Below are 26,890 nucleotides of genomic sequence, written 5' to 3'. Positions count from 1 at the left end.
TGTGACAACTTGCCCCAGTCTCCCCAGTACTGTTTTTAACACAAAAAGCACACTGTATTTTGTATGCTTGGACTTGCTATAGAATTGTCCCCGCATTCATCTGTGATACTTAGAGGCCCTTCAGCATTTCATTAGTGTGAGTGGGCAATGGGCATTTTTACATTATCCCACTATTACAGATTTCAACTGAGCCAAGATCTCAGATGTGTCAGATGTCTGAGCCAAGAGAAAACCTTGACTTTTTGCTCGATGACTCTGGAAGGTGCGTTAGTCAGTCTTATTTTACCGTACTGTTTTTCTCCGCTATTTAATTAGTATATTAAGGGGTTATTTTTCAACAAATGCTGGCTCTGCCTCTGCATAACAGTGTGTTTTATTCTCAGGAATATAATTCACTCCTGCGAAAATGGAAATGAGAATTAAAAAATGTATAACTGTGCCATTAATGTATCGATGAATTTCAATTATAGACCTTTTTTTAGACCGAGTTGATTGTTTATATTAAAAGTGTGATATTGCTGCAAAATGGCCTCATGTAAATAATAGAGGTTCCTGGGGAGCAACAACCCTGACATCATCTTAATAATCTCCTTTGTGTGCTTAAGAGGGTGGGATTTTGTTTAGCTTTGGTCCCATTAGTAAAAATCGTATGATTTATGCAGTTGCCGGTAGACTAATATCTTTAAAATTTTGCCTGGGACGACGATTCATCTTAAAGAATGATGAGAGGAGGTTGCTCTCTATGCAAAACGCATTAAGGCTAAATGAGGAGTCTATTACTCAAATCTTGCTGATAATCTGTTAGGCCCCGCCAACTAAGCAGATTTAGATATGTCACCATGATGATGAGCCCCACCTCTTCAGAACATCCCGAAAAAAGAAACCTAAATTTCCCCTAGACACACATCACTTATCAGCATATCTCTTATCATCACTGAAATGCCCTGCCCGTCCTCTTTCACACACAGGGTTCAATGTGTGCAAGAAACACTCAGGAGACTGATGACAACAGCCATGTATGTGTGGGAAAAGCCTGTTTATCATGGGTTAATTAACACGCAGGGTTTAAACCTCTCGCTGAGCACGTGACTGGCCTGTTCATGGTGGGGAAGAGATGATCATGTTTCTCTCTCCAGCTATTTTGTCTCATTCAAATGAAAGTAATTAATACTAGTGTGTAACGTGGCCAAAATTGAAGATGGCAAATATATGTATTAAATACATTTAAATTGAATTTGTTAGGGCATGAATTCTTAGTCAAGGCTCTCAAATTAAAGGTAGACCTTTAATGAAAGGTACTTTAAACTGGAACTTGACATCTTGTGATCACCATGCATGGCAATAGTACGAAAAAAACAATACAAATGATTTTCTGTAGGCACATTTATTGGAAATTGCATTCAAAGTCCAATTCTATAATGTTGCACTTCAATTTAGTTGCATGGACTGTCTGCATATAAAGTCACACAAAGTACATTCTATTAATATGGCATGTGACCCTGGACAACAAAACCAGTCTTATGGGTCAATTTATCGAAATTGAGATGTTTACATAATCTGAAAGCTGAATAAATAAGATTTAAATTGATGTATGAGTTGTAAGAATTCGACAATATCTGGCAGAGATACAACCATTTAAAACTCATAAAAGTGCATAAAAGAGTGCATAAAAATCCAAATATTGAGAAAATTGCCTTTGAAGATGTTAATCAGGGGCACTGTGGCAGCCCATCCACTCACAAAAATTAAGTTTTCCTATATTTAAGGTACCAAATTTACAAAATATCTTCATGGAACATGATCTGTACTTCATTTCCTCATGATTTTTGGCATAAAAGTAAAATCAATCATTTTGACCCACACAATGTATTTTTGTCTATTACTAAAAATGTCCCCATGCTACTTAAGACTGGTTTTGTGATCCAGGGTCACATTTATTGTATAATATTTTACATCCACTTGCGCATTTTAAAGGTCCAGTGAATAAAATTTAACGGCATCTAGCGGCAAGGTTGAGAATTGCAACCAACCCTTAACTCAACCCCTCCCTTTCAAAACACTATGAAGGGTGACACAGAACTAAGAGCGCTCTTCCATCCTTGCACCGAATCGTTCTCATTGCTTAATCGTTCCACTCCGTGCCGAACCATGGCAGCCGATATGAAAATGGTTTAGTTTTCCACTGCAGGGCTTTTTAGAACGTCAAGCGCTACCTTGGTAACAAAAGAGTCTGAGATATAACATATCTGCACACATTCTATTAGCACGATTCGGCACGGTTGTCGGAAATTCCGAGCCGAGAACAGTTTGTAATCGTGCCGTGTCGAATCAGGTTCACGTGGAAACATAACTAACTGTTTCAAACCGTGCTTAGAACAGTTCCGCGCAATGGTGGAAATGCGCTCTATGATGTCGTCACGTTTTTGTTTCTTTATTGAAGGAGACATATTTCCGAAACGCGCTTTGTAGAGCAGTTTTGGGCTACTATAGATACATCATGTTGAATTCCATGATGTGGGGGGCCCACGACGTATGTAAATAGAAATAGCTCATTCTAAGATAAGAAAAACATAACGTTTCATTATGTTTCTTCTTTGAAGACACGTTTATGTATATTACACTGCATTTCTGTCAATAGATCACAAAAAAGTACACACAGCACCTTAATAATAGGTAGTCTAAACTGAAACCAACCTAAAGGCCAATGATCACTGCTGCATGTAAATACGGTAACAATTTTTTTATTGCATTCAATGTCCAAATCTAGAATGTCGCCTTCTAATTTAGTTGCATGGACTGTAGGCATACAGTCACACAAAGTATACTCTAATATGAATAAGACATGCATTGTATACTATTTCATAACAACTGGCCCATTTTAAGCGCATTTCAACGAATGGTGAACGTCACGTTCTCGAGGTGAATTGTGGGACAGCAGTGATCAACGTAACGTAACTTTTAATGTTATTTGAATCCTTAAAAATAAAACGTTTGCGAGGCGTTCACCCCTGGGAAGCAGTGTCCTGAACCGATTCATTGAATAGAGTTTTGCATGAGGTAATGAAAGATTTCTTGGCATGAAATCCAGACTAATTAAACACGCAGAAGCACATCTTTATGATAAAAATGACGTAAGACAGATCAATTTGCCTTTTGTCATGATAGAAAGTGGAGGTTGGTTAGATGGGTGATATTCATTTTGGCTGCTGCCATTCTTTTATATCGTTTAATTGGACAGTTGATCGACGCTTCTCAGAACGGAATGACCATATTTGGAGATTTACTCCCGCGTCCTCATTTCCTCAGTAGTAGCGATAGCCGCCATACACACAGAATTATGCGAGTTTTAGCCTCTTTATGCACCCTGCGCCTAATTTAGATTGTAAAGGGACGTCTCTGACTAACCTGAAGTTAGCTCGTATCTAAAATTATTTTGTAGCAGTCGGGTTTTAAGTGAAAACCCGTTACATTAGCCTGTAGCTCTTTTGACAGCTGTCATTGCGTAAGTGCGTGGTTGTGTATTCAACAGAAGATAAGTGTTACACTTTGCAGACTCGGTGCAATTTTGTTAAACTATTCAGTCTCTTTTAAAGCATGCAGGTTGTTATGCTTGTTGTTTGGCAGTGTTCAATTCTCTCAACATTTGTTTTGTGTCTTTAGAAAAGAGAGCCGGAAATGGTTATTTTCCAGTGTTGTCATCAACGTCATCATCGTCGTCGTCATACAGTCATAGGTAAGGGTGTTTCTGCTAAATCCCATAAAATACTCTAATAAATAGGCCTTTATGTCATTGGTCAAATGCCAGTTAACCCTGAATAATGAGAATTACCCAAGTTTTGTGACATGCCGTTTTTATTTGCTTAACATAAACAAAGTGTTATTTGGCAAGTGCTTGTTCATGATTGAATTGAATGACTGAAATTTGATTAAAGTAGATTTCGATGTTTTGATCTGATGCTGTGCAGAGTATTGTGCAGATCCTCTACACCGTCAAGGTGTTTGGCAGGCAATGGAGGTAAAACCGTGGCCTCTAAAACCTTGGAAAATGGGCGACCTGTACAAGGCAGATCTTGTTTTGAACGGCCGTTTGGTACTAATTAATGGACTGCGGCCCATTCCTGGCCTGAAGTTAAACATAAACGGCGTGAATTAAACATGCGCATTTCTCATCTTGGCACTACTTAAACTCGAGCAGACAAAACCCGATGGAATGACTGTGACCGCGACTGCCATTGGGTGCTAAATGCATGCCGATGTGCACTTCACTTCACCCCACCCCCTGCGTGTAAATTGCCACCTTCAGAGGCTGCCAATGGCATTAGCACCCAACAAGATCACCTCGGCTGACAATAGTTAATTTGCGCTAATGACGATTTATTCCACCCATTACATTAAATCATTTCATTCCGCTGCTCAACCTTTCTGTGTGCCAGTGCGATTCTCTTCCCCGCGCAATGTCATTTAAATAATAGAAACATGATCTGCAAAATATTACAGGCACATTACGTGATCTGAACAGTATTTACCTGACCCCTGGCTGGAGTGATCGGCCCTTAAAAACGCGTCAAAGTGGTCATTTCAATCCTGAAAGCATCTACGGATGCTTTTGAAGAGTAACGTGTTTCCTCAACTTTTTCCAAGATGCTTTTCCCTTGGGTAAGAGAAAGAGTTTATTGCGCTCAAATTCCAAAATAGTTTCACACTAAATCTTCGACTTGGTAATAGATTGAGGCCGGTCAGCCCTGCAGCGCTAGGTATCTTTCATTTAAATGACAAGATAGTCATAAGTACTGCAGAGGGATGGGGATTTTCAGCACGGTTACATCACTTTTAATCAGATAGAGGCGTGTAATTGGTACCGTATAAGCATGAAGAAGTTTTAAGAATATTACACATATTACACTGGAGGAGAGAGTGTAGTCTAATATTGCTTTAAGATAAAGTACACCAATGGGGAGCATTACCTTTTTAATGCTAATTTGTACCACTTGTCTTTCTGGGAATGATCTCCTTGTACTACTTTTATCCAGTATTTAATTTAGTTAACTAAGAAGAGTTAGGCGAGGAATTTGTGCAAGGTTCCTGCTGCTCAGATGAAGTACTTTCTTTTCTCGGTTTGCTTTGCATTATTTTTGTTTATTGTGTTAGCTTGTCTAAATAATATTGTCTAAATAAAATAGGCCTTGGGTAAAATAAATAACACAGGTAAAAAGGTCTCTCCAAAGCTACTGTACCTTACCTGATGTATAGGATGTTTTAAACGACCAGAGCCACGTTACTGTAGATGGTAGTGCATTGCTTTTCTTTAGTTTTGTAATCGTGGCGTGTCGAGCCAGGCTCACGTGGAAACATAACTAACTGTTTCAAACCATGCATAGAACAGTTTGGCGCGACGGTGCAAAAGCGATATTTTTTTGTGGAAAATGTTAGTAGACAAATCTGTGTTATGGAAAATGTGTGCACTGTTTTTGTGTGGTGTAGCTTTCTTGCCTACTCGAGTATCAATATGTCAGTATTCGTGTGTATAAATATTTACTCTTTTACATAAACGTAGAGCCGAGGTAATTGGAAAAGACCTTTCTTTGCAAAACTGGCTCTCACAACCTGAGTAAGCAGGACTTCGGCCTGGTCAACAGCGAGGCTTCAATCTCATTAGCAGTTGATTAATGAACGAGACTGTACCATCATATTAAACGTAGGAGCACATTCGTAAAGAGGCAATTTTACAATTGGTCTAGAGTTATGGCTGCATATGTGGAGGGATCAGTTTGAATAAGGCAACGTTCATTCGTTATCTTTAATTGTTCCTGAGGAAGCTTTTAGTCTGGGTGAAATATGATTCTATTAGAAAACGATGCTTTCCCATTTAGAGCAAACAGACATGAATTATCTCATTTGGACCCTTTTCAGGACTGTGCTGGTGTGTTATAGTGTGGGGGTTTAAGAGCCTTACTGGTGTGTGTGACAGTCTGGCAGAGAGGAGATTGCTCCCCTGCAGTTGAAATGGAAGTGAGAGCTGAAGGACAGCAAAAAGTATTTTTCAATTTGTGACCTCCAAAGAGACATATACTCTGTTTTCACTTTGGTAAAGGAAATCTGGTTGCTGTAGGCTAGTCGTATTACAAAAGCAAGGAGTTTGTAGAAATCCACCCAGTGTCCTAAAAGTTTTGTAATGTGTCCTGGTTTGATAGACTATTTTGCCATACACTGGTTTAGTTTCAGTTTATTAACACTACACAAATGTTAGAACAAAATACAGCCAAGAGAACATTTACAACTAAATCCAAACATTTTTAAGACGTTAAGTGTAAAAATAAAAACATTGTCATCATTTGCTGTCCCTTTTGCCATTTCAAACCTTTATGACTTTCTTTGTTCTGCAGAACACAAAAGAAGATATTTTGAAGAAAGTTAGTAACCGAATAGCATTGACCCACATTCACTTCTATTGTAATGACACTCTATGGGGGCCGGTTAACAACATTCTTCAAAATATCTTCTTTTGTGTTCTGTGCGAGTAAGAAAGTCATACAGGTTTGAAATGACAAGAGGGTGAGTACATGATGACAAGATAAGGTTACACTTTTACACTATAACACTTTTTTTAAGGTCCAATTCTCGGTATTAACAAATTATTAACTATGACTTTTGCCTCAATAAACTCCTAATCTAGTGCATATTAATAGTTAATAGGTAGTTGTGAGGTTTAGGTATTGGGTAGGATTAGGGATGTAGAATATGATCATGCAGAATATGTGCTTTATAAATACTAATAAACAGCCAGTATGCTAATAAAATGCATGCTAATAAGCAACTAGTCAATAGTGAGAATTGTTCCCTATACTAAAGTGTTAACCAAATATTGTTTTTTGGGTGAACTATCCCTTTTATTGTGTGATATGTGCACACAAAATCTTATTTTGAAGTTTTTCTTGATAATTTGTTCATGCAAGTGTATTTTTTCATTCATTAAAACCAATAGGGTATGGCATGTTCTAAATGAATTAAATAACTTTAACTGACAGTTAAACACAATTTTGATTTTTTAACAAAAAAGGCAATTCTCGTTACCATAACCATTCAAAATTGTCAATTACATAGCATGTTTTGCTTAAAGAACCAAGTCATGATGCCTAAGCAAGTGTTTATTAATCATACATAATAAGACATTAACAAATCATATTTTAATAAAGAAATTATACATCATGTAACAATTTAAACTAGAAAAATATCTTTTTAAACTAGAAATTTAAACTAGAAAAGTAATCTGTTACCTGGTAACAATTTGAAAGGTACTGGCAAATGTGATGTAACAATCTGTTACTGAAGGAGCTTCTCAGGGATACGACTGTTACAAATAAAATTGTTACAGAGCATGAAAATATCATTCATAGACACTTTTTCCACTGTTTCTTCATTTTTATTTCACATCAATATTCTGTCAGTTTTTTTTCGTCATTTAAGAACATGTAGTAGAACTTTTTACATGTATAAATTATAACATATAATGCACTTAGACAAACCGGGATGCAATATGGTCATACCTTTCAATACTCCAGTTTTTCACACCCATCTCCCTCCACCCTCCCGTTTTGGTTATTTCTCCTTTGAAACCCCCTATTTCGGTTATTTATCCTTTGAAATTCCCAGACCGATGGGAACACGTTCAGGGTGTGGCTCTGTGGCTTGAGCCACTGCCCAATTGCCCTCACAGCACAGGCTGGCCCCCTTTGGTAGCCGAAATAGACAGTTGTCGAATTGAAGTAGAGAGGATTCACATCTATTCAAAAAACTAAAAGGGTTGATTTGACTCGGCTAAAACGAATATTATTGTTTGCTTTAGACATAATACAATGTGTGTACATGATTTAAGGTTAAAAAACGCTGTATTTTCCACATACCGTGCATGTTCCGCCTCTATGAAACGCGCTGATATTTTACAAAGCTCATCGCTCTGAAAAGTGTGGTGTGCTATGATTGGCCAGGTCCCTTTTGCGTACTGATTGGTCGAATACTGCACGGAAATGTAATGCCTTTTAGCAATTTTACGTGTCTAAAACATGCATGGGCAACTTGTTTCCACCATATGACCCCTTTAATCTTATAACATATCTAATGTCTGAATATTCCAGTCCTCACAGTCTGTGTCCGCGCTCACTGAAGACGACAGATTGTTTCATCGACGGGAAAATGCAGTAGTCTACTAGCTGTCGTTGTTGTTACACTTCTTTGCTTTTCCAAAAAAGTGTTGTGAAAAGTGCTGTGTTCTGCAGACAACTCTAAATAAAAACAGATACGTTTATTTCTAATATTTCCCATTCTGTGATCATAAGTGGTTCATGTAAATATATGATAAAGTTATAATAAACTTAAAACAACCAAACTACGGGACGCATGAAGGGACAAACTGGTCGTCCTTTTTTAAACCGTGTTTAGATGTAAGTTATTTCATGTCTCACGTTGAGATCTCTGGCAAAATTGAAATGCTAAAGTAAGATGATACCTTGCAGATATACCATTCATGGTCCTATCAGCTGTATTAAAAAGTCTCTTAGATTAAGATTATTAAGAATTTTCATGTCAAATTATTTAAAGTAATTAAAGGATTTGAAATGACTTATAACAGAGGGTGCCCTATTTGCCCTGCACAGCCAACCAAACCCCCTCTACATCCATCCTCCCATTCCCCCAACCCCCGGCGGGTCTCCCGGATTTTGTTACACAAATCTTGACATGTATGGTTATGGTAATGATAAATTCAAAAGAAAAAGCAATTAAATAAATAATTCATAAAAATCATGCTTTGTGCAGGGTAGAGAACACAATAATGTTTAATATGATATTTTTTTATGGCTGAATTATGTCTGATAATTAAAATATTTTACTGCCATGATGTTTCAGGGGGTTTCGTGAGAATGACAGTGCTAAAGTTCAACTTTACAAAAGGGTCCATATACCAGATACTTGTTTTCAGGAGTTTTTAGGAACTCGTTTTGCTTTCAAATGTTATTCGATGGCTTTAATTTAAAGAATAATATGAAAAATGTCTTAATTCGGTGTGGAGTCGATTTATTTCACATGGAGTAGTATTGCACTGTCTGTGGGACATAAGGTAATACAGCACATATTTGTGAGAGGAGAAGAGACCTTTTAGCATTTTCTGTTTCTCACTCCATGGGAGTGAATTTTTACATTAGGAAGTCCCTGACGTAATTGACTTATATTTATAAACAACCGTCAGAAAAACATTGACCGTATTTTTAATGACAAATCCATCATTTTTCCAGAGCTGACATTGGCCAAATGTAAATGTCATACTGAGCCTGACATTTTATTTCTACTGTCATATTTATCTCTGACAATCTTGCATTTATGGATTTGATATAAACCGAAGCTCTACTTTTCACAATAATAAATATGGACACATACTATGATCAGCCTCTTATTTCGTCATGGGAGGCCTTGTCTTCCAACCGAGTTACATTAACCATGAATGGCTTCCTCAAATATACTTAAGTAATACACAACATTGAGAGAGGTGTTATTAAATTTGCTTGACCAGAGTACGAGACAGAGTACCGCTCACGTAAAAACCCTGTCGCTTCATTACATTTACCGATATATCAAATGATTTACCCTGAAATGGGACAGTGTTACAGTAACGATTAACCATTAACATTATCGCTTGTAAGACTCTTGACACCCAACGAGTTAAGCAGCTTTTTGCATGGGTGACATGTGAGTGAAACATAATAAAGGTAATTTACTGCAAGGCAAATTCCATAGCTAAAGGGTTCCCATGTTAAATAGCTCTGTGACCTTTAGCGGCTGATTACATAAAGGAGACACAATCAGATTAGAGCAGGGAGGGAAAGGTCAAGCGCATTCGTAGTGGTGGCCATTTCGGTCTACCTGGAGAAGCATCGTCTCGGTGCGCCGACCGAAAAAGCAGCCGTCGGCTGGGGGCGAGGAGATACTTAGCCTTTGTGCCCCGAGAGCCGTTTACGTAAAGGCCAGCATCTGACATGCTCATGCGTCCCATTGCTTTTATGTCCCCATGGACGGGACCGGACGTGAGAGCGTCTTCAACCTGAATGACCCATGCTGAGGGACGTTGAATTTCGTCGCGGTGAAGTCATGTGAACATCTGAATGTCAGCCATCTGATTTCAGTACAGTGATCCTGGATTTGTTTTTTTTTATCAGACTGGTATCCTCTGTGTGAGCTCCTTTGCCTATACCATTACCTGCTAACACAAAGATCAATAAACTAATCAGCACCAATATAGTTACCCTTCTGTACATATAGATTCTACATGCTGCAGCAGACTCGTGTTGCCTTACGATGTCTCCATCCACAAACTTGATTCCTCTCTATGGGCTTCATATCATATTTAAAGGAACTTTTCACCCAAAAATGAAAATTCTGTCTTCATATACTGACCCTCAAGTTGTTCCAAATCTGTGTAAATGTCTTTGTTCTGATAAACACAAAAGAAGGTATTTGGACGATTGTAGGAAAGTTCTGGTCCACCTTTGACTACAATTTTAATTTAGTCTACTATGGTAGTCGATGGCTGCCAAGAACTGTTGTTTTGAAAGCATTCTTCCAAATATCGTTCTATGTGTTCAACCGAACAAAGAAATGTACACAGATTTGGAACAACTCGAGGGTAATGAACAGGGTAAATGAAGACAGAATTTTTATTTTTGGATACACTGGTCCTTTAAGGGGATTTGCACAATGCAGTCACAGATAAAGTAAAAGAGCTACTGGAAGATCCCATGATTTGGGATTTGAAGGATAAGCTTACACTAATTAAAGAAATTATTTTCAACTTCATGTCATTTCAAACCTGTATAACTTTCTTTCTTCTCCAGAACACAAAAGATACTTTGAAAAATGTTGGCGACCAAACAACATTGACCCCATTAATTTCCTTTGTGTGGACACATATTTCAAAATATCTTTTGCGTTCCACAGAAAAAGAGTCATATATCGGTTTTGAAAAACATAAGTGCGAATAAATGAATACAGATTTTTTGTAAACTATCACTTTAAGAGATGTTGTAAATACACAACAATTTAAGTGTTGGTGCATTAAAAGTTAGGAGTCAAGTGAGCAAAGGATTCAGATCTCGTCTCAGATATGGCTCAATTTCACAAAAAGCACTTTGTGTCATTTTATCCGACGTGTTATCAGTATTTCCACACAACCAATAAATGAAATGTGTGTTGTGCGAGTCACCTTGCATAACAATCCCCTCCAAGGTACAAGCCACCAATTTGTATAATAACCGCACACTGTATGACTGGTGTCTAGATTTCAGTCGTCTAATGCACAGGGCCATTTGATTTTCCTGAACGCTCCTGCGTGCATACGCAAGTGCATATCACTTACATGAAGTGTAAAACAAACAACAAATACTGGGTTAAAGCTCTTAGCGTCTCCGTTTCGATGGGATAATGACATCAGCTAGGATTCAGCCGGAGAAGCACTATGCAGCCGGCACATTGTTAAAAAAAAACAGAAGGAGAAAAGGCACGACAGTGTGTGTGTTCACAAAAAACTGCCTCAGTTTTATAGATATGATAGAGTAATTTTTCGCGAGTGCAGTTACAAACCCAGTGGAGGGTCAGTGAATGGTAGAAAAATGGCAGCTTGGAAAGAGCAGCGTTATCAAGTGGCTTTTCTCCACTTGTTGACAGGAGAATGGATCTGGTTGGCCCTGTTATTGTTATTATAATCTCATAGCGCAACCTCCATCGCGCTAGTGAGTCTGGCAGGCTGGGGAGATGGCGAGTGATGAGACGCTATCTGTGTGTGTGTCTGTGAGCTAACTAGAGTGCGTACGTTTCCCCGTGTCTACAGTATGTGTGTGTGGGCATGTCTGCGCGCGGAGGGCGGCAAGGCAGTTTGTCTTAGGAGCGGATCGACGCTGGCTGGCCTGTCAGCTGGTTTTATTGCGGGCCCATTAAGGGGCTGACATGGTTAATGCTGATTGCGGCAGGCGCAGCGAGGACCTGACAGTAACGGTGTGCTGAGTGACGCAGATGATGTTAACAAGCCGGGAGAAGCGACTGGGGCCGGTGTTTACAATGTGGGGGTGCTAAAGCTGTCGCGATAACCACCAGCCTTCTCGGCACACACACAAACACACACACTCAGAGGTTGGCACAAACTACACCAGTGGATAATTAGGCAGCCAACAAACAAAAGAGCCTGGCTTCATTTCTTACCCTTCCAGACAGTGGAGAGCTGCAGTGGCCCGTCACTTACAGAGGGAAGATAGCTCTGTATCTCATACAATTTCACCGGCTTTGGGATGCTGTTCAAACACAGACTTTTCATCTTGACTACTCTATCCAGTTCGGTTTTGATTCAATTGTCTGTAAACTGTGGCTAGGTAATGCAGTGCACTTTACGCATTTACAAACACATCGTGGTATTATAATGTGTTTTTGACATGCACTCCTAAAAATATAGATTTTTTGTTGGGCTTTATGGTCCTAAAAGGGGACAGTTCACCCAAAAATATTGATATTGTTTCATTTATTCAACCTCATGTCATTCAAACCTGTATATAAATATTTTTCTTAGGTAACACACAAAAGAAGATTTTAGATATGTTCTAGTGGTTTTGTGACCATAAGATGCAAGTCAGTGTTTTTTGGTTACCAACGTTTTTCTAAATCTATTTTTTGTGTTCTGTAAAAGAAAGAAAGTCATACTTACCCTAACTCATACTCAACTTTATTTATAAAAACAAGAAAAAACACAGAAGACAGACATATCCACACACAAACGCTCCACACACACAATATGCACACGTACTAACACACACAGGCACACGTACTAACACACATAGACACACACACACGCATGCATAGTGAAAGCTCACTTTTAAGATAAAGGAGAGAGAATCACAAGTCAAATATTAATCTGACTATAAATTCCTATATGCAATATTATTTATGTAAAACTTTAAAATTCTAATTCATACAGGTTTGGAATGACATGATGGTGAGTAAACAACGAAACAATTTACATTTTTGGGGGACTATCCCTTTAACACCCATACAACACTTTTATGTTGCAGAACAGATTCTTTATGGTGGAAAAAAGTATTTTTTTCGATGAACTCAAAAATGTTCTTCTATGGCCTTGTGGTAAAAAATCCTTTTTAGCGTTTTTTTTTTAAAAATATGGTATTGGTATATTTTGATGTACTGTATATAAGATGAGTAAGAACATCATCAGTGCCTTGGTGTTACCATCTCACACCTTCAATGTTTGTGGCACCGCCACAATGCTTCTTTCCGTTGGCGTGGAATCCTTCGTTTTCATTATTTTGCTTTGATTCGACTAACATGCATGTACAGGATAAAACGTGCTCATCGTTTTTCATCTGTTTTTATGCCTTTGCCTCCGCATCTGAATGCCAATTGAATTAAAGAAACACGGCGATATTAGATTTGATATGTGCAGTCTGTATCGCCCGCAGTGTTCTCGCGCAGATGACAAAATGACACAATTTCCTCAATGGTCTAAAGAAACATGCTCAAAAACAATTAGTGTTGAGAACTCACATTTCAAATTAAGCTGTGGGGCCATTGCATATATAAGTCCTCTTGTCAGCTCAGTGAAGTGACAGCTAATGAGCTTCATTAATATGCTAAACAGGCCTTTTTCCCCTGGTTTTGCTCGTGCTCTGTCCACTGCAAAGTGACCAGCTCTGGAATATTTCTAATTGCAAGTCAATTATGTCATTGAGCCCATTTAGAACTTCATTTGTATGCAAATTTAGGGTTGCGGGGCTGCGAGAGGGTTCGCCATTCGACAACACTAAGTGTATAAATAGTACATGATCTTAGTCTGGGCCGAACGTGCTGATTTGGACGGACGCGAAGAGGCTTTACGTCTGGGAGACGACTGGGCTTCGCTGAAACCGAAAACCGGGCTTGTTATCGAAAGTCCTGATCACTCTGCTTTCAGGGAATTAATCACGTGCTCTTCGCCTCATGGAATGATCATTAATTGAACTTACAAGGGAGAGTTGCACCCAGTAAATGATTTCTCAATGCATCATCTGTCTTTGATCTCTATGTAGTCAATAGGTTTAGTGGGGTGTAAAACAGCCATCAATAAAACCTGATGAAGACGTAATGTAAGTAAATGATTAAGGGAAGTCGGAGCCTCCTGTTTTGACAGTTGTGGGTCTGTGGACTTGTGTGTCGCCGACTGTGAACCTAATGGGCTACTGTGTGTTTGTGCATGTCTAGCGAGCAGACAGCGAAATGGCTGTCCGCTATGGAAATGACAATGTGCGGCTTTCTCTTCCCAGAGTGCAACCTGCCTTTTCTGCCTGTCAGCTACCGCCACTGTACAGAGTAAACCAACACACACTCTGTTACACACTGAAATGCACACACATGGTAATATGCATTTTGTGTACAAGCCTGTTAGGGGTGTTAGTCTGTGGACAAACTAAGGTTTGGTGGGTCAACCTGCTGTCCGACAGGCACCTGAAAGATTATTAAGATTCATTTTATTAGCAGAGACTACGGCTCCGCACAAGAGGTAAGGTTGTAAATTAGCTGCCAGGCCAGCATCAATACTTGGGAAAATCCAGTGACATTGTGAAGTCTGCCACCCATCAGCAGTTAATGAATGGATGAAGTGAAGACCATTTTTAGTAAATTCATTACTGTATTGGACTTGACAGGGCAGATTAATAATTGGTTTGTCACATTTTTACCTCCGAATGATTAATACGCCTATTGATTAGCGACTTGGGGAGTGTGCGGATGATATGGAGAAAAATGCACGCACAAGCACTTGGGTGCTGAAAGAGTGACCAGCAGTCAAAAACACTGCATCAACTTAATCACGTCCTCCCACAGTTATCTGTACCCATGACACTGCAGGAACAGCTATTGCGGAAGTCACCCTACCAACTTTATCAGGTTGGATGTTATTTTGGTAAAAATATTTTTTTTGATAACGTTTTATTGGAAGAGCGAGGGATGAGACAGTAATGAGGGATAGGAAATGTCCCTGGAAATTCACACTTGCTTTGCCAGCACTTGGTTGTAATTTTAAATAAAATGCTTAAAGAGTACATAACTAAGGATTTTTTAGGTCCTACTTTGGTTTATTTAGCGTCCAACAACAAGTTTATGTACATTAATCAATACACTAATATTTTGCTACAATAGTTATTCTTACATAACTTCTTGACTGACTCGCAAATGATTTGTTCCGCAATTCATCTGTCAAATCCCCTTCTTTCTGCTAGCCTAGTCTCATGTGATTGGTCAGATGGTCTAATCTGCTGTGAATGGTCTACCGCGAATGTGGCGAACCAGCTACAATGTTTGGGGGAGAAGAGTGAAGTTTTTGCGGGCAGTCTTAGCAAAACGTAGGCGAGTACTATATGTAGTGATGTACATACGTGGCAGTTTGCGAATCACTCGGGGGACGACTCGCTTGCGTGATTCGAAGTTGACTCCCTTTCCCAAGACAATAACTTTGTTATTCATTCACCTTCGGATTTACAAGTTGGCAGACTGCTTACTATCAAAAACGGCAACATTACACACAGCATGAAATGTCAATTTCATGATCTCATGTCATGTACTCTTTAAAGCTGCAATTTGTAACTTTACTAACTTAAAGGGATAGCTCACCCCAAAATCAAAATTCTGCCATAATTTAGGAGTATATATATAATATGTAATAATATGTAATTTTTATGACTTTCTTTTGCAGAACACAAGATAAAAGGTATTTTGAAGAATGTTGGTTACTAAACAACGACGGTACCCATTCACTTCTATTATATAGATACAAAACCGATGCAAGTCATTAGGTACCGCCGTTGTTCGGTAATAAACATTCTTCAAAATATGAAGAGGGTGAGTAAATATGACAGAATTTTGATCCCTTAAACTCTTAAAGGTTACTTAAAGGGATACTCCACCCAAAAATATTTTCCAAACCTGTATACATTTCTTTGTTCTTTGAACACAAAGATATTTGAAAAAATGTTAGCAAATGACATCATTGCGAAGACATCATTTAATGATCATTTCATCATCATTTAATGAACGCTTGCTGTTGTGAATCTTACGAGCTTTAACCTAAAAAAGGAATAAAAATTGCAGCTTTAATGTGAAGCAGCTTAATGTCAGTCAAAATCATTTTGATAGAATCAGTCAATGAAAGATCATGGATGGATTCTACATAGCAGACCAATAGATGGAGCCAGTTATTAAAACTCAATGTTATTAGTCATGGTCATGCAATGAATAGTCTGACATCTTCATGCATAATAAATTACAAGGATTTACATTCAATAATATTTACATTGTTAAATGTATATTGATGGTGAATCTGAACGCAGAATCAAGAGATATATTATCTGTAATCCATGAATGGTGCTTCAAAAACGTTTATCACACTGGCTTGTTTTGTTTATTTGTCATTCATTTTACTAGAATTCATACTGTAGAAAAAACACACACAAAACGTTTAAGTAACGGATAGAGTTATCATTTTTCTTCACAGATATCCAGCGCAAATAATCAGTGTTTTACAAAAGCACGTCCAATTCTGAGCACGCGCCGCATTGTGGCATCTCCGGTCGCATCGACGCTACACGTGATAAAGCGCTCGGCTCAATTTCACTTCAGCCGAGATTAAGAAAACCATGCGCTGCTTGTGACAATGGGGCATTACCATATGAATATGACCATAGCATCTCAGTCTCTTCAACCCATCAATCTCTGCTGGCTCTTGTAGAGGAGTCAGATAACCTCCAGGAGATCCCCTCTTAACCTCAATTCTGCAGGATGGATTAAGAAATACCCGTGAGCGGAGTGTTTGAGAAGAACGGCGGCCGTGCCATTATTCTTCCCCGAAACGAGTTATAATACAATTAATCTTGTCCGGGAGGAAAAATATGGCACCTAAGTGAATTTTACATGAAGCCCCTCCCACTGCTTATCGCCGGGCCCCTTTCCTGGATGTGGAGTAATTGTGTTCTGACAGAAACTATGACTGTAGGTGAACTTCAGTGGAGACAGCTTGAGAACACTTGTCACGTCTACAGAGAGACACGGGTTGGGGGGTTGTGTACAGCCCAAGGGGAAAATATGAACGGATGAAATATCGAAAATGGGACTAAAAAGCAAGTCGAGCTTTAATGTTCCTCAAATGCACATGGGGAAAAAACCTTTAGGTTGTGTAATTTGTCTGGAAATGTTTTACAGCATTTTTGTTCTTTTCTGTCGATCTAAATTACATAACAGTACACTGTAAAAATGTCTTAGTGAATGGCTACGTCGACGTGTTTTGTAAATTTAAAGGAATAGTTTACCTTAAAAATTAAACTTCTGTTGACATACCTTCTTGTTATTATTAACCTGTATGACTTTCTTTCTTCTGCAGAAGATATTTTCAAAAATGTTGGCAACAAAAAAATGTTGGTCACCATTGACTTTCATTGGTTTTGTGTCCATACAATAGAAGTCAATGGGCAAACATTTTTCAAAATATCTTCTTTTGTGTTTTGCAGTCATACGGGTTTAAAATGACAGCAGGGTAAGGACATTTTCATTTTGAAGGTGAAGAAGCTATCTGATCCCACAAGTGATCGTTTTTGGTTGAACCAATTGAAACATTTAGATTTCAATAGAAAATGTTGAGTCAAGGCCTGATTATTTATAACAATTTATACAATATTATATTACAATATATATAAATTTTACAATTTAAATAAATGTTGTTTTTATTCCAATAAAAGTGTTGGTGGTTCTGATTAATAACTAATCAAAGTAGATATGTTAAGAAATAATATTTTCTTATAAGAATTTTATACGATTATATGAGAAATTATTAATAACAGAAATATTTTTAAATTTACAATGTCAATTTTGGACAGCTTTAAATACTTAAGAATTATTATTATTTGTGTGTGTTTTTCTTAAACAATTTTTCTAGGTAAAATCTTTTCTCTTTTGTTTATCAGTTTCTATTTCACACTATACATCCGCTGTGTGTATTTCTTTGCAAAACGGAAGCGGGCCGATTGAGTCACTTCCTGCAGTCCAGGTGCAGAACACACAGCTGTGTAAGCATCTCGCAGTGCTCGCGAATCTGCGCGTTAAAAACATTACCACATGTCGTAAACTCAACCCCTGCATAAACAACAGACAAAGAGAATAATCTGGCTATCATGAGCTCACGCTCCCCAGATAATGTCTGGATATGTGCTGCGAGTGTCTTAATTAACTTTCCCACTGGGAACCCGAATTTCCACTCATGTGACGCAGCGGCGTTATTTATAAACGCTTGCACTGGGGGTTATTTTGTTTATGCAAATTGGGCTTATATTTTCCAGGTAATCAAATCATACATATTTTTATTGATTTTTGTTTTTTGCTTCATTTACTTTTTATATGTGTGCTTGTTGGATTTTTCTCTCTCCTACCTTATAAGCTCGGGATTTGCTTCGTAAAATAACGAAAAGAGGGTTTTTACCTGAGGTAACTTTCCAGACTCAATTCTCAAAGCATGTAGCATGATTTATTTAAATAAGTCCTTTAAAATACTTATATCTTCACATTTGTAATAGAGTTGTGTTGGACAGTGTGTGACATAAAGCACGGTCTTATCCACGGCTCCGGGAGAGTAGGGGGACGTCAGCGCTGACGGAAGAAGGGGGAGAAAACACAGGTGAAATTGATTCTCGGTGTCTATATTTCATGTTGAAAATTGGCTCGTACATCCAGCGGTTTGATCTATGGGGGCCGTCGTCCTATGAAAAAACCTTAGTAAATGTGTAATTTCTCCCTTGATGGAACACAGACGAAAGGCGATCCTTCTTATTCCTCTCTCTCTCTCTCTCTCTCTCTCTCTCTCTCTCTCACTCCCCTGTTCTTTTGCCTTTTTCTACAGACAGTTCTTTTCCTGCAGGATTACGGCACATACCCCCCCGGACCTCCACCCCTCTCTTCCTCTCCTTTTCATGCTCCTTGATGTCTCCATTTCATTACGGCCCCTCCATTTATCAACTCTTTTCGGGTGAGGAGCGACTTTCCCCAACGCCTGTTTTTTGGTAGTGGGCTGTGATTGTACGCGTGTATCCTTTGCTGCGGTAGCGGGGGTTCATATCCGTGCAGATGACACAGCCGGCTCTCGGCTGACGGAGCTGTGTAATATTCTCTGCAGGTGTCTTGTTTGTTTGGCACTGGAGAAGTGGCCCCGGGCAGATGGGCCGCCCTGCATACTCGCTGATAGATGTGAATAAAGATGGAGTGCTATAGGTATACATAGAAAAGAAAGGCAGAATAAATGGGGCAGACAGCGGAGCAATGCACGGCCACTGATGTGTAAATGATAAAGAGCCCCCCAGCATCTATCCGAGGCTCGGTTGAAAGCAAGAGATAGAGAGAGTGTGAGATGAAAAAATGGGTGAGTGCATTACAATCAAGGGATGGTAATGTTAATAATAATAATGTGAAATTAGTTCTCTCTATCAGTGGCTGAGTGGGCAGGCCTTTTAATCATGGCGTAAAAGGTGCGAATGCGCTTTATCATCATTGAACTGTGTCCGGGGCTAATTGTGGCCATATTTCACTGTCCGGGAGCCCGGGGTGGCCAACGATCTGGCCTGCTGGAGCTCCGGCATGATTGAACGCAGATAAAGTCTCAGTCACGGGAGGGCTCAGCTGCGAGCCAGCCCGGGAGACAGACACTAAGTGAAACATAGAGCTCCCTCGTCCTCAACCCCACCCAGCCGCTCACTCCCACCCCCCAAACGCACTTTCTGCGGCCCCTCGTACTTCCATCTCGCTCCCCTTGCTTTTACTAAACTAGAGGGGAGCCCCGGATCGCCCCTAAAGATGAGCTCGGGGAGGTGGTGCCACGTCCACGGAGTCTGATTCTCAATTATCATTTGGGAGGGGAAGTGTTACCAGACAGATGCTTGCTGTCTGATAATCATGACTCAGAAGAATGATTTATGATCTGCACTTACATAGTGTTTGAGCACTTACTGATGAAAGAATTGTAGAAATCTGTCCTCGGTAACAGCTTGATATCAACCTATTTCTTCTGAGATAGAACTTTGTCTATCAAGACGTGATTGATGAACAAGTCAAAAAAGAAAAGTCGCGCAAAGAAGTCAGGTTTTATCAACATTAAGATTGTATATTGAGGCACAGACTTTAAGTTGGTTTCAAACTCCTCTGTATCTGATATGCATTGATTCTGGAAGCTTTGGGTAAAAATGTTAGTTTCGCATAACAAAATATTTAAAAAGAAAAAATACATAAAATATATTAAACGTCTGACATAAATGTACCTTTTATAAGGCTTCCCAGCAGTGTTTTATCAACATTTTAAATATTTATAAAATTGCAGGAAGCTATTGAATAAAACCATCATAAGTGTACAAGGCTAGTTGACAAATAAAAAGTGTCCGTGACAGCAAAACGTCTAACCGCTAATAACATCATATTTATTTAATTTTAGTAATATTTATATGTATGATATAAAATAACATTAGAGAGATTTATCTTCATTGTTAGTTTTTTCAAAATTTCGGCTGTCACACCATGGATAGATGTACGGTTTAGTTGTCGACTACACACATCGCTGCTGTGCTTTTGAAGCTTTGTATCTCCATATTTTGTGATTTTTTTGTTGTTGCCATAAATCAATATTATTTGACCAATAAAAACTATTAAGAAGTGTTTGACAACTTCAACAACTGAGTACTTAATCATTTAAAACGTACAATTTGGACATTCGAGATTTTGGAAGGACATCAGCGATATAACAGATGAATCAAAATTAATTATTGCTTTTTTTTGTTGCCTTTTTAGTCCCATTCCCCAAGAAACTTTGAATGTTGTCTAACATCAGATCTGACGTGAAAGCTCTGGTTCTATGGGTGTCACATCTTTCCTCTCTGGCACAATTTACTTCTGGCTTTTAGCCCCCTCACACACTTCCATCATTTATTCCCACTTCTCTTTTTTTAGAACCATTTCGTTCTCTTCCTCAGTCACCTTGAAGAGGGATGTAGGGCACCTACAGGGAAGAAACTTTTAATTAAAGTTAAAGCTTCACCAGCAGAGCAGACAGAGAACTGTGGAGGGGGGGTTTCAGTATCCCTCCACAGCGGCCCAACCTCGACCTTGGCGTCATGGCGTCAAGAAAGCATACTTAGTAATTGTACTTATAATAGACAGGCTTTTTTTAATAACAAAGAAAATGGATTAATCGTAAAAGTGCTTTTTTTCCCCACACATATCTATTATGTGGAGACATTTTGGTGTATGAAGCCTTCTTCACAATCTCCTTCCCGGGTTCGAAATGTGGTCTTAATTCAGAAAAATATGTTCTTCACAAAATGACTTCGCAAGAATTCAGTATTTCTTTGAAAGTTTCATTAAGGTAGCTTTCCGCATACACTCATAACATTTACATTTATTCATTTGGCAGACACTTTTACATAGCAACTTGCAAATGAAGAAGTGTCTTCATAAAGCACGAAGAGCATTCATCATCATGTTAAATTCTCTCCGATTGTTATTTCAAAGGAATATACCTGCACTTTTAGTGAGTGATGGGACACTTTCAATATCAAGTCATCATTTCAGATGGCGGGATGCAGGCGTTTGTGTGTCCCCACGCGCATGTGTTCTGTTTTTACTGCAGCCGCGTCCCTGAGGAGGATCTGGTTACACACACAAACTGCAGGAGAGGCACCTGATACGGCAACATGCAGCAAACATTGCATCCCAAAGTAAAACGGATCATCCAAAGAGCCCCTAACACAATTAGGAGTGAGGCCGTCATAGGTGCCGAGCACCAACAAAACACACGTCGAGTGGCAGCATAAAATGCTGTAGCTATTTAGGGAGGAAAACAGTTTGGAGAGGGACATTTATCCCTCGGTGGAGTCCAATCTCATTTGGGTGATGGGCGCGTCACTCAAGCAGGAATGGAAGTGCAAATGCTAGGATGTAATGGCAAGATTTAATCAGAGACAAATATACAGAAGTGGAGAAATTGTTAAAATTAAATTGAGAGTTTTAAAACTGTGCTTGTCAACTGATAATGGATATTGCATTCAAAACAACTTTTTAGGTTTTTGTTTGTCCAAAGCGAGTCAACAGACTGGTAACTTAAATCCTATTATTACAATGATTGGTAAGTTAAGTTTAACAACCCTCCATCTAAAAACAAATATTATTGAAAACATTATTCTGTTGTCATTGCAGGAAATTAAATGTGAAATGGCAGATATATAAAAAAATGATACAGTAGGAAACATAGATAGAGGAAGAGAGAGAATCGTCTTGCTCTGCCTCTGGAAGCCATCTATATGGAGATAAATGACAGCACTCTATGTGGAGCATCAACTACCCTATTAAACATGCTCCATAAATGTGACTCATCAACACGAGCTGTCATAACTCACTTTACAACATTGATTTTAATCATGCGAAATGTAAACATACATATTATCAATATCAATGCGGAAAATAACGTTGTAATATGCAATTACAGGCTGGCATTGATGTTTTTATCCAGCATAATCATACCCAATTGATTTAATAAGGCCGTTATGGGCTAGGCTCTAGGAATATTAGAAACACAATTTTCATAAATTTAATGCACGTTTTATGAGGGAGACAAACGATGAACAAAGAAGGTGAAGTCAAGCTTTGTAAGAATTAATGCGAACAGCCGGCCTGTGTGTATGATGGCTAATTTAAAAATGTATATTCGTTTGTTGTAAAGTATTGTCAATGGCAGCAAAAAAATGTCTTTAAAAATTAGATTGTATAGACTGTTTCAACGGAGGCGCCTGGCCAGAAGTAACTAACGGTCTGTTTTTTTGATAAACATTATTTATTCTATATTTCATTTATTCATATTTCATCTATATTTCATTGTATATTTATGAATACATTGAAACTATTCAACAGTTTTTGATTCTTTGCGGAGGTCTACCGGAAGTTGAGTTTGGCCCACATAAGTTTATTTATGTTGTTTCCGCTGAAACAGTTTATATCTTGATCTAAAAATACTGTATATCAGAGTTCTGTATACACTGCACATATACTGTACATACTGTATGCATGCATACATAGTACTACATATCTGATCATTTCTGATCCGTCTTTATCGGAACACTTCTGATCCTTGAACATATAGCTGACTGAATGTCTGATTAGTTATGAAAGAACGAGAGAGATAGAAAGTAAGTGAAAAGAAATAAGAGCAGAAAGATGGAGAGGAAATAAAGCACTGCAAAATGTAACTACTCATAAGATCATCTTAAAAAACGAGGTCATGATGACTTCGAATGATAAACTTAACGGTGGAGCTTTCAATTCATCCACCCTCTTCATTCACTCCTCTGCAATGACGGCGGTGTGTATGTCTGCCTACGCCGTATGTGTTCATATTTAAAAATGTCAGCACATTCCTCGCTCAAAATCATCATCGCTTTAGCTCGAGTGCCAACGTCATGACTCATCGGCCCCCGCACTTAAACCCCACATTTCCGACCCCTCTCCTCACGTGCCACGGAAGCCATCTCTCCTCACGGTTCCCCTCGTCACACTGACAACGGATTGATTTTCCCCGCTCCTGTGCCGTGTTATCAGATTGTGTCGGACACACGCCCGCGCCGCGCTCCCATTCAGAGCCGCACTAATGAGGACAAACTACCCCCTGAGCCACCATGGATCCTCACGGCACCAAACAAAATGGCCGCATTGAAATGAGAGGACAGGAAGGTCAGCTCGCCGCGTCCGTTCTCATATTATAGCGGTGTCTCCAAATGACTTTTTTGCGATTGTAATTGTGTGGTGTGGCTCACCGGCACATAAAAGTCGCCGCGTGTCCATCTCTCACGCTATTGGGGCTCTAATGTAATCACTTTAATAGCCCGGCCCTGATGGGAAAGAGCCCGATGTATAGCATTATAGAAATATTTATTTGCCAGCAGAAATAACTGGATGCTAACTTGATTAAGATATGCAGTAAGTCATTGGTAGGGGCAGGCTTTATGTCCGCATTAGAAGAACTGGGATGGGCGCTGAGTTTCACTGTGATTCACGCTCTTAGCTGCCTCCCGCAACACCAGGAGCCTCTCGGAGGAATCTTAAATTCTTCATTATGCAGGTTCAAATGGCTTAAATGGACCAATAGCTTCATTATTCTTGTTTTGCTGCCATATGTGTGTAAGATGTCTTGCAAAAACGGGGAAAAAGTTGAGGAAACATTTGGCAATAAAGACGGCAGATGCTGTTTGCACGCACATAGTAGATAGTGTTGTTTACTTTTTGTAAATAAAAATATCCTTTTTGCGTCTGGGAGTATATTATTTGCACATGGACATGTTACTCTTTCCCTCTAATGCAAATGTTCTGTGTGAATCACAATATGCATCTATTTGGATAATTATTTAAATTATTAATTTGATGGTTATCCAAACTATACCCCAGGCTATTGCTTTATTGAGAGTAGCTGTGCTATATGAATAGTGCTGTTTGAAACATTGCACATCGGGTCAGTTTAAAGAATTTATCGGATGAGCAGTAGTGACCATGACTAAAGTTAATGATCGATTGCATATTAACATTTAAATAAGACTTCATGGCCGAGGATGCATAATACCAGGAATCAATGGTATAAAATAAAGTGTTTGCAAAGGGATGACTTAATGTTTTTGGTTCCCCAAAGAAACGTTCAAAGGTTCTTAAAGGTCCAGTGTATTTATTTTAGCGGCATCTAGTGGTGAGGTTGCAAATTACAAGTAACAGCTCACTCCATCCCTATCGAAACACGGCGGCTGACACAGGACTAAGATGTAGTCAAGTTTTCGCTTCTCTGCCATAATGTATATACTAAACTCGCTCTGTAGAGAAGTTTGTCCATTTTGGTCTACCGTATAACCAACATGGGGAATTCCATGTAAGGGGACCCGTCAATAGAAGCCTTCTAAGGTTATAAAAACATAACTCTTCATTATGTAAGGTTTTTATACAGATCTGGAGACAGTTATGTGTATTATAGGCTACTGCATTTCTGGCAATAGATCGTACCAAAACTAAAGCACCTTTAAAACAACCATTTCTTTTCATACCTTTTTTACAGATAAAGAACCCTTAAGAGTGATGTCATCTTTTTAGACATTAAGTATATTTGGTTGTAATTTGGTTAATATTTCATTTCGTCTTATGGAAAAATATAATGGAGAATTATTGAGGGATTTTGCAAAAAGAAAACATAGAAAATAAGAGTCAAACGAGCATGACCCTGTATGCAAACAAAGGACTCTGTTAACCCGTAAATGCACTGCACTGGTCTATTTTAGGCTCAAGGATTCTTTTCTCTCTCTATCTCTCTCCAGCTGTTGACCTGACAGAAATCATAGAGCTATCAGAGGTGCTGGTCGCTGGAAATGTGTTCATTTGCGGAGCGATGGTGCGGCACCTGAGCTCTGCTGAGGGAAGGATGAGAGGATGAAGGGAAGGAGGGAGAGAGAGACGGATCGCCAGTCATCTCTGGACCAGCAGGTCCATATTTAAACTGTCCCTTTGTTTTATAGCCATGCATGTGAACCAGTGGCTTGGTGTTTAGGGACCATATATCAGTGTTAAAATGGCAGATTACTGTTAATGAATGATATTTGTGTTCAGCGGGTATGTCAGAAAGGCGGAGTGACCAGAAAAAACAATCCACCTTCCCCCTCTTGTGCTTTTGTTCACCATCTCGGTCGTCTTATGAGCCCATTTTGTCCCTCTCTTCCTTACATCTCATTTAGTGGCTGATATTTAACTGTCCTTAATTCTTCTTGGGCTGCTTGGGCTTAGGAGAGCTGCATGTGTAATCCACTCCCCACAAGTTCTTATGGAGCCAGACTCCACTGTCTGCTTCACAGGACGCTTCTGCTTACGTTAGGGATTATAACAAATTAGAAAATATAGTGACGTAAGTGATGCAGTGATTTCATATGCATGTATTCTTTATTTGTAGCCGCTTGGTAGTGTATTTGTAAGTGGTAAGTGTAGTGGTTGCACTTGCATGTGAAGTTGACCGTTTTTGTTATTTCTTCCTGTGATGAATCTCAAGGAAGGATATGATGAAATGGAGTAGACCGTGCCAGGACATATTCCCACAATGCTATTTACACAGTTTTTCACAAACAGTGGGTGAAAAACATTAGTTCTGGGCAGAGGACTTGAAATGAGTCATATGAAGTGAAATGAGTCATTACAGTCTCAATGTGAAAAGCATGTGATACAATTTACCCAAAAACTTAAATGTATTTATTTACCTTCATGTTTTTACAAGCCTATGTGACTTTACTTTTTATGCAGAAAACAAAAGAAGATATTTAGAAAAATGCTGGTAACCAAACAACAACTGCCCCCATTGTCTTCCAATATATGGACACAAAACCACTGAGACATTTCTCGAACTATCTCATTTTTGAGGATGGATAAATGTCGAGAAATTGAGCCCTATGACTGGTTTTGTGGTCCAAAGAATATTTACAGACGTTTTTCGGTGCATGACTGAGATGTGTAAATAGTTAGATGAGATCCAACTTTCTAAAGATAAATGTTCTCATCTTCCAGAATAATATACACAAAAATAACACATTTTTTTTTTTTTGAAGTGTTTTCTGTCTGTGCATTTGGGAACATCCCTATGAAATGGCCTTTTGTTTGAGAATGCATACTACATTATTAGCTTCTAATAGCCTGCCCTGTCCCGCAGTGCCCTTCAAGGGTGCAAACGTGCCGTTTGGAATTGGCCCAGTGACTGAAATGTTCTTCATGGCCTTGTGTTACC

The 26,890-nt window shown here is 38.9% G+C and overlaps 1 long non-coding RNA gene across 1 annotated transcript; it reads left to right on the top strand.

The window, feature by feature from the left end:
- Positions 1–3,315: 3,315 nt before the first annotated feature.
- On the top strand, positions 3,316–26,447 carry LOC130417773 (uncharacterized). The gene is made up of 3 exons (XR_008906220.1): positions 3,316–3,502; positions 3,661–3,733; positions 25,443–26,447. It is a non-coding gene; the product is annotated as an uncharacterized LOC130417773 (long non-coding RNA).
- The last annotated feature ends 443 nt before the right edge of the window (positions 26,448–26,890 follow it).

This window comes from Triplophysa dalaica, chromosome 3 (genome assembly GCF_015846415.1).
Source record: "Triplophysa dalaica isolate WHDGS20190420 chromosome 3, ASM1584641v1, whole genome shotgun sequence".
Lineage (NCBI taxonomy): Eukaryota > Metazoa > Chordata > Actinopteri > Cypriniformes > Nemacheilidae > Triplophysa > Triplophysa dalaica.
This window is presented reverse-complemented; position numbering and strand designations above follow the sequence as displayed.